Genomic DNA, 8,897 nt, shown 5'->3' on the forward strand with positions numbered 1-8,897 from the left:
TGTTAAAAAAATTTTAAATTATTTACCCTATATTGTAAAATAATTAATTTTAATTTTATGTAACCTACTTCCTTTTATTATTTCAACAAACAATTTTATACATTGGGCTAAACAACATGTGTAAATAAAGTGATTTTGAATAAAACTGACCAAAATATGTCTTATTGAATTTTACTGTAAAATGTGGACTTTACAAGGTTTTCGATAAAAATGCTGTAACACTTCTCTATTTTTCAAGATAAGTTCTTCAAATTTGGTGTGTGTGTGTTAACAATTAAATATGGTACAATTGCCAGTAACTACTTTTAGTTAAGGCTAATAATAAAGGTACCTTTATATGTTCAAACTCATTTTTTTTTAAGTTTTTGTTTTTTATTTTTTTTGTTTTTTACAAAAATAAATTATATTAATTTGTAAAAATTTTAATACTCATTTTTTTAAACAATCCACATTATTACATAAAAAACAACACCTCAATGGATAATTTCCTTCAATTAATAAAAAAAGTTATACATTTTTTTTAAATATTTGTCAAATTATGGGAAAAAGGTCCTGGCATTCTTCGCATGTACTTTTTGAAAACAGGCTGGCATTTTTTCGCATGGTCACTGAAAAAATGTCTGGCATTAAAAGGGTTAAGAATGACATATTTTAGAAAGAATACCCTTAACAAATACTGTACTAACTCAGGGTTATTTTGTAGCTTTATTCTTGCCCTCATGTTCTCAACATAGGCGAAGGCTTCAAGCAGAAAACTCCGGAGAGAATCAACTTCTGCCTCTTGAGCCACAGTGGTCTCTTTTAAACTCTTTCATGAAGGCTGACATATTGTTTACACACCTTCAATCAAGTTCTCAAGTCTTTCATCATTCAATGCCTGGAACAAAGTCAATAAAATCTTATAGATTTTGAATATGTCAAACAAATTTTAACTTATTCTAGCTGTACTAAGCATATCAATTCAGTGGATTAAGTATACATCTAACCAAACAGGGTTAGAGTTATGTCTTGTGTAATTTGACGTTAAAATCATGCAAATACACCTACGTAAGTTTACATCAGTAAATAAGACTATAAAGACAAACAAAATATACCCATTCTGGTACCATGAAAAATGGAAAAAGGACTCTATAGAGACCCTAGGTTAGGAGTATGAAGTCTTCTCTACCATTCAAAATAAAAAATGTAGGTAGATTTCAATGCATTAAGGTGATGCATTCGAATTACGGTTAAAAAAAAATGTTTGTGTAAAATTCATAGGCCTTTACGAAAAAATAGACAGTTTTTTTATGACTCCATTAAATTACAGGCATTAAAGCACACAATTTAGACATTTCGATATAAGGGCCAAGTAGAAATGGCTGAAGATGAAAGCATGAAATTTGTACAATGTATAATGTGTACATGAATTGTAGTAGCTTCAAGAAGTGACATGTTTTTATTTATTATTTTTTTATTGGTTAAGAAAATTATATTCAAAAATATGTAGTTTTTTTTTTAAATTAAATTAAATAACAAAAGTCATAGATGAATAAAAAAATGTCACTTCCAGAAGCTATAACTCAAGAACATATTGTACAAATTAAAAACATTTCTTCAAATTTTCTTTAGTCATTTTTATTTGGCCCCCGATTACAAAATGTCCTAATTTCCTACTTTAAATATCTGTAATTTCACATGAAGTAATAAAAAAAAATTGTTTTATTTTATTTTGTACTCAGAGAAGCTATTTTAAAGGGCTATGTAAAGTAAAGGAAGTGTCATGATTTTAAGTAGAGAAGAAATAAAACTAAAAAAACCTTAAGATAACCACAAAAACTAGTTCATGAGCTTTTAGAAGAAAAGACCATTTGAATTGTATTAGCGTGATTGTTCTAGTGGGGATTTATCGTTCATGGGATCTAATGTTTGTAGTATTTTTAGATAGGCTAAATCTACTCATCAATAATCTCAGCAAAAGTGTAATCATGTAATGATTGCTGTGAAATCAACATAAATGTACTAGAAGACTCAAAAAATGATCAGTTTGTTAAGCAATTTATTAAAGAGTGAATTTCCCAACTAGATTTTCCCAAAACACTCAATCAGCAACAGGAAATTTTAAAAAAAACCAATATGGCTAACTGCCAAACAATTTTGTGAAGTGGCTCCAGAGAAAGTGTTTTTTAAATGGTAATTAATCAACAAATATTACTTACTGTGCACAAAATTCTTCTGGAAAACTGTAAGTCCATTTCCTAAGTATTTCACAAAACACCAACCTTCATTTGACAGGTGACTGCACTTTTAAAGAATTTACAACAAGCAAGCATCATAATATGTCCATATTAAGTTTATCTCAAATAACTCTCAACTCCATACTAATTTGAATAAACTGTTTGGAGAACTTTAAGGCAAACTCAGGATTAAATATTAAAGAAATCAAGTTAAGAAGTATCCTAGTTGACAACCAAAGCAGTGACGTAAAAAGAGCCACATCACTTCCTACAAAACAGCAGTTGGTATATTGTGCAAGTGTGTCACAGACAGGTTGACAGACTAGGAGCCACAACATGACCAGAGTTAAACTTCCCTGCCACAAGAATAACACCAACATCCCAGTCCTCAATTGATTGTGTGTGTGTTCAAACCAAGAGGAATGTGAGCTTATGGTTCAAGTACTGCATGCAGGAATCTCTGATTATTCTGCTCAACTTTGCAGTTTTAAGAATATTCACAAAGATTCATCTCCATCTTGTTTGAAGAAGCACCATTTCACTCATAGAAACATACTAGATATCAAAGCTAAGTTATCACAAGAATCATGGGAAGAACTAACAACTGACAAAATACTGCATGCATAGACAGTGCTTATAATTTTTTCAGTAGACAATCAGTATGGTAATATACTATGTTTGTCCTCTTAATAAACAAGAATAAAAGGGAAAAAAGGAACAAATCAGATGCTGAAGCAGAAAGGTTGAGAGAAGACTTTTTGAGAGCAAAGGCACTGTCCACAATTACAGGCCTGTTAGAACATAAGCAAGAAGCTGATGTTAAAAAGAAAAACTATACCTCAAACTAAAAGCATTAACCCTTTCCGGGCCAGGCGGCAATATATTGCCGCCATAGATTGTGTCTGAAAAGTGTCAGGCAGCAAAATATTGCCGTTAGTGACATATGCGAAAAGCGCCAGGCGGCAATATATTGTCTCCTTGATATTCGTTGTTTTCTTAAATAAATACGACGTAAAATGATTACAGTTTTATATTTTTTTATTCCTTGGTATATTTGTAGATAATTAATATGAATATCATTTTTATTTTGGAGGTCTATGCATTTTTATTTCATAATTGTCAAGTGACATTATCAGCTGACTAGATCTTTTTGTTGTTAATTCTTTATGCTTTAGTGCAATCGTATTATTGCATTCTGGATTCTTCATTATTTTATTTTGTGGTTGTAAATATTAGTTGTGTTAGTTGTTATGTGCTTAGCTATTGTGTGTAGTAGTTACAATGACTCACAATTTTGCGATCTCACGGGAGTGAAATTGTAAATAGCACATTTTTGTAAATAGGAAAAGTGTAAATAAATTTCAAATAAAATTGTGTAAATATTTCTTGGTAAATAGTGTTTTTTAACTGTATTGAAACTGTTTATGGATCCTAAAATCATCTGTTTACCGGTACATCCATAATGTTAATATTTATTTTAAGTTTCTTTGCAATGTAAGAGTCAGTTGCTTTAAACACTTATAAAATGTTGCGAAGTACAATTATGCGTATTTATACAAAATGTGTCATAAAAAATTTATTTATGAGAGAAATAACACAAAATTTTGTATGGTTGTTCCTTTCTAAATGTATAATATAATAAATTAGCTTCCCACACTAAAATTATTTTTTTTCCTTTTTTAGTTATTTGCAAAAAAAATAAAAATTTTTTATGTAATGTATTAAAACATTATTTTTTAAATTTTAAATTACTTAAAACTACATCTATATATTTTTTTGTTGATAGTATATATCTATACGAGTAATTTTGGTGCAACTTTTAGGTCATTCTCTAATTTTTATGAAAAATTATAAATTTTAATCTAAGAGACTGCAAAATCGCCAATTTTAGCCTGGCACTTTCTAACTAGTCACAAGCGGATATGAGATGTGAAAAAATTTTGCAACATCTCATATTTGATCCTAGCCCTGAAAGGGTTAAGGTGTCAACTAACTGCTCATAAAATTGATCGTTCTGATAACAAAACAAAAGCTGTGTGGGCAGTGAAAAACCAGGAAAGTAGATCTACAAGCACAAAAAACGCCTCAAGAGCTGTGTTTTTATACCCTGCTACAGTAATTGAAATAAAAAGAGTTGTCTCGTCTCTCAAAAACAAAATGTCAGCTGGAATAGATGAGGTGTCATCTAATCTCCTAAAATCTTGTTGTAATGAGCTTGCCTACCCATTGACTCTTATCATCAACATGTCGTTTAAGGTAGGAAAATTTCCTTCATTAAAATCACAGCTAAAGTTGACCAAAGTCATATCTTTACTCAAGGAAGCTAATGTGGCTGATGTGGGAAACTATCACTCATTATCGCTGATATCAACTTTCTCTAAGGTGATTTAGAAGGTGGCACTGTCTTGACTCATGAACCACCTTTCTGAATACAACCTTCTCACAAAACATCTGCATGGGTTTATTAAAGGCCGATCCAAAACTACTGCTGTTATAAGTCTAGTGGAGTTTCACAATTGATCAACTGGAAGCTGGCAATACTATTACTTCTATTCTACTGGATTTCAGCAAGGCATTTGTTTGTCTGGACCATGCTCGACTTTTAGTAAAACTGGAAGCAATTGATATCAGAGGAATTACACCCAGATCGGTTGAGAGTTATCTGTCAATCAGGCAATAGGTGGTTGAACTGGCACACACAGAAAAATGATTTACCCAATATATGAGGTCCAAAACTCTTCCAATTTTAAGAGGTGTGCCAGAGGGATCTGAGCTGGGTACTGTTCTTTTTATATTATTTACAAATGACTTTCCCACTTATTTGGATGAATATACGACCATCATGTATGCAAACGATACAGCTCTAATTCTCAGTGACAGCACACCTAATACCCTGGAAGTTTCAAGTCACATTGCAACAGAGATGGCTGTTCAGTACTGCCACAGCAACATTCTCGTGTGGTAAACGAAGCCAAATCTAAGCAGCTTGTCATGAGATGCAATAAAGAAGAGGTGGAATTGCTACCATACCTTGAAACTTTAGATGAAATTAAGTACCTAGGTGTTACAATTGACAAAGACCTCAATTAATGGAACACACGTGTTGACAACCTCTGTAAGAAGGTTGCCACAGGACTATATGTTGTCAAAAGAATTAAGACGGTAACTGATAAAAATACAGCAACAACTCCCTTAATACGCTGTTTCTGACTCTCATCTTAGCTATTATCTTTCAGTATGGGGCAGTTCAAGCATGGCAAATATACAGAGACCACTTGTTCTTCAGAAAAGGTGTATCCAAGTTCTGGCAGGCTTACAGCCCAGAGATACTTGTCGAAGACCCTTTATTGAACTCAATATTATCACTGTAGTGTCTCTTTATATACTACAAGTGATAATGTATGTATATTGTAACAACTTGACAAGGGGTAGAGACCTGCATACATATAACAAACACTAGGCTGCAAACTTCAATTTACCAGCACACATAATGGCACTGTACTCAGAAAAGCCATCTTACATGGGAGCTAAGTTGTTCAACATCCTGCCTGAATAAATAAAACTACAGGAAGAGAGCATCACTTTCAATAGGGAGCTGAAGAAGTGGTTGGTGAAGCACCCGTTTTACACCATTGCTAAATTTCACAAACTGGAGAACTCAATGGGATTTGGAGGTGTGAACTCTTGCTGAATTTGACCTGTACTTTTCTTGCCTCAATTCCATAACATTTTGACTCCAGTGTAATTCTCAAAGAATGTACAAATAAAGATATATGGTCTATTGTCCTGTCACATGGAAGATTTCTGTTTTTATTAGCCTTGTGCTCTTGATTCTGTTCTCTAAACTTGGCATCAATCTTCAAACTCATTACATAATGCACTTGCCATTAAAAATTAAATTTATACATTCAGTTTCTTGAGCAGTATTTTGTAAGTATAAATTTAAACTTTAAACAGCTGTTTAAATAGAAATTAAGAGACAACCAAAAACTTAAGGTTTCAGAGGTTTCAGGTTTCTAAGGTTTCAGAGTTTCTTTTCACAATGTGCACTTATAATTATCAAAAAGTTTATATAAAGCCAACATTTCGGATTTGTGTTAAACCTTTATATTCTTTTTCAAAAAGTTTTAAATGAATTTTAAGGACAAAATGAAGACATTTCAAGACAAAAACCTAAAACACATATCTAGTGACCAAAGTGAAGAGTGTAGATGGTAACTATATTCAACCAAGCTGACAAACAAGAGAAATGGAAACAGTTAGTAAAGGTATGTATACACAGGGTTTATAGTTCATCTGTAATGTACAGAGATTGGGTGTACAGCAGCAATAACTATGGTGGTGGTATTTGTGGTGGAGGGATCTATGCTGAGCAACAAACTGGGCAGCAGTCACCTCCAAGATTACAAGGATCACACATTTGTACAAAGTTGTTCTCGAGTTTTTATTGCAAAGGAAACAACAAAAATTGAGTTAATTTAACCCTTAGCACGCCATAGGCGGAATAATCCGCGATGTTGTTAGGTCTTATAATGCCAAAGACCATAACCTGAATTTGATTTTTATTTAAATATTCCATTATTATGAAAAAATGTGATATTTTAATGCAAGTATTATATTATTGTAAAATGTATTATTTTTGTGTGTTATTAATCATTAGGAATGAATAAAAAAAAAATAGCTTTAAGGAATTTTCATTTTCATTTTTTCACCTTAAATGAGCGTAATCTAAAAAATTACTAAATTAATTTATATCGGCATTCAAAGGGTTAAAGATTAGCGTGACTAAATTACACACCACTATAGTAATAATTTTCTTTACCTTTTCCTCAAATTAAATTTTTTGCGACAGTAACAAAGTTGTGCCAGTCTTAGGAGATACAAGAAAAAATACATTTTGTTCTTGGAATTGATCAAACTAAATGAACAATGTTAGAAACTGTTAACGTTAGAAACAGAAACCTAACACGTATACAAATGTCACCTTCTATAGAACAATATTGGGGTACTCACATTGAGATTAATGTTTCTGACTCTTTGGCTGAGGTGGAATAATTCCTGGTTTAAGTGTGAAATCTCTTCCTTCATAGCCTCTTCCATCAAAGCATCATTCATGGCCTTCAACTCCTGACTCTCCTCTGTTTGTTCTTCTACAAGCCAAAACAGAAATAATTACTTCATATTGATCATGATTATATTAATTAGATTATTTGAATTCATCAATAAGTTATATCTACCATACATAACAATAATAATACTATAGTTTATAGATATTCTATAATTAATCTAGTGGAAAAAATATTCTAAAATAAAATGCTAAAAATTCTATAAAAAACCCAAAAGACTTGTGCTGGAAGATTATCAGACCAAAAGGACTTTTTTATAATTCAGTAAAAATTTTAGGATATAATTATGAAATCAACTACATATTTTATCTTTCTAATTAATTGTATATTACTTATATTTACTGTGGCTGTTTATTAACCATGGTTTGTATTTCCGTTATTAATGTACAGCTGGAACCATAACACAACTGATAAATACTGAATATTTCGTATAAACTACAGATTATATGGCACTTTATACTATCAGCTGCCATATAACTTTCCATTTTATTTGTAAATAATTTTAAAAAATGTTGGAAAACTGTCAACTCAATCGCTTTTATTCTTTGTGTATCTCAATCATTCGAAGTTTGACATGAAGCAACCGAATATATAATGCCATCTTATTAATTAACTTTTTTTAATAACATATACATATTAAAGCGAATCACACTGGACATAATTTTTCACCTCAACTTCTGGCAAGAGAGTTTTTATAAGTTTAATAATAGTAATTAGAGTACAACTAAAAATAACAGAGCTTCCAACAGAAGTAATTAGATTTGTAAATAGTTCTTACGTTCTGGAGTCGAAGGCCTGGATACTGGTGAGGATGGCACAGGGAGAGGGCACTACTGTCGAGTCTACTTTAGCTGATGTGGTGTCACTGGAACTGTCTGTAAACACAACACCAATGTATTCAAATTCTTTTTTTTATGCAACGCGGCCACTTTTATAAAATTCACTATATTCTTAACGATAAACTATTAGGCAGTATACAATATCTCAGTATATAATTGTATCACTCAGTGTAATTTTCTCACAATACATTTTTTTTAATATATACAAAAAATAAGTTGCAAAACTAATTAAATCATTTTACTCGAGATATCCAAAACTATTTGTTTTAGTTCTAATATAATTTTATTTTGAGAAGAGCGTAAATTTAAATATTCAAAGATTTTTGTTACTAATTCCTGTGATCCTCTAAACTTTATTTACAGCAATTAAAAAGTTCAATTTGAAAATGAATATTGTTTGCCTTCGAAGTAGGCTATCAGTAAGGTATCCCAGTTTTCATTAACGTCCGAGGACCATTGTATTTTTGCTCATTTTTAAATTACTGGTCTGTTTCATTAAAGTCCAGTTTTCACAAAGGTCCAAGTTCATCTAATAATATAATTTTAAAAATACAAACGCAGTTTCATTAAAGTCCAGTTTCTATCAATAAGTCCATGGAGTTTAATATTATTTATAAATACAGCAGTGTCAGTAAGTCCAGTGTCACAAAGTCCAGAAGTACAGTCTGTTATTCCAGAGCAATAGTCGACCGGCGACCGTCATGTTGCTATGTTGC

At 31.5% G+C, this 8,897-nt stretch overlaps 1 long non-coding RNA gene across 1 annotated transcript; it reads right to left on the reverse strand.

The window, feature by feature from the left end:
* Positions 1–614: 614 nt before the first annotated feature.
* Positions 615–8,169, reverse strand: LOC124374643. The gene is made up of 3 exons (XR_006923590.1): positions 8,121–8,169; positions 7,230–7,366; positions 615–877 (listed from the first exon to the last, which is right to left on the reverse strand). It is a non-coding gene; the product is annotated as an uncharacterized LOC124374643 (long non-coding RNA).
* Between the last annotated feature and the right edge of the window lie 728 nt (positions 8,170–8,897).

The sequence above is a fragment of the Homalodisca vitripennis genome, unplaced genomic scaffold (genome assembly GCF_021130785.1).
Source record: "Homalodisca vitripennis isolate AUS2020 unplaced genomic scaffold, UT_GWSS_2.1 ScUCBcl_9437;HRSCAF=17928, whole genome shotgun sequence".
Classification (NCBI taxonomy): Eukaryota; Metazoa; Arthropoda; class Insecta; order Hemiptera; family Cicadellidae; genus Homalodisca; species Homalodisca vitripennis.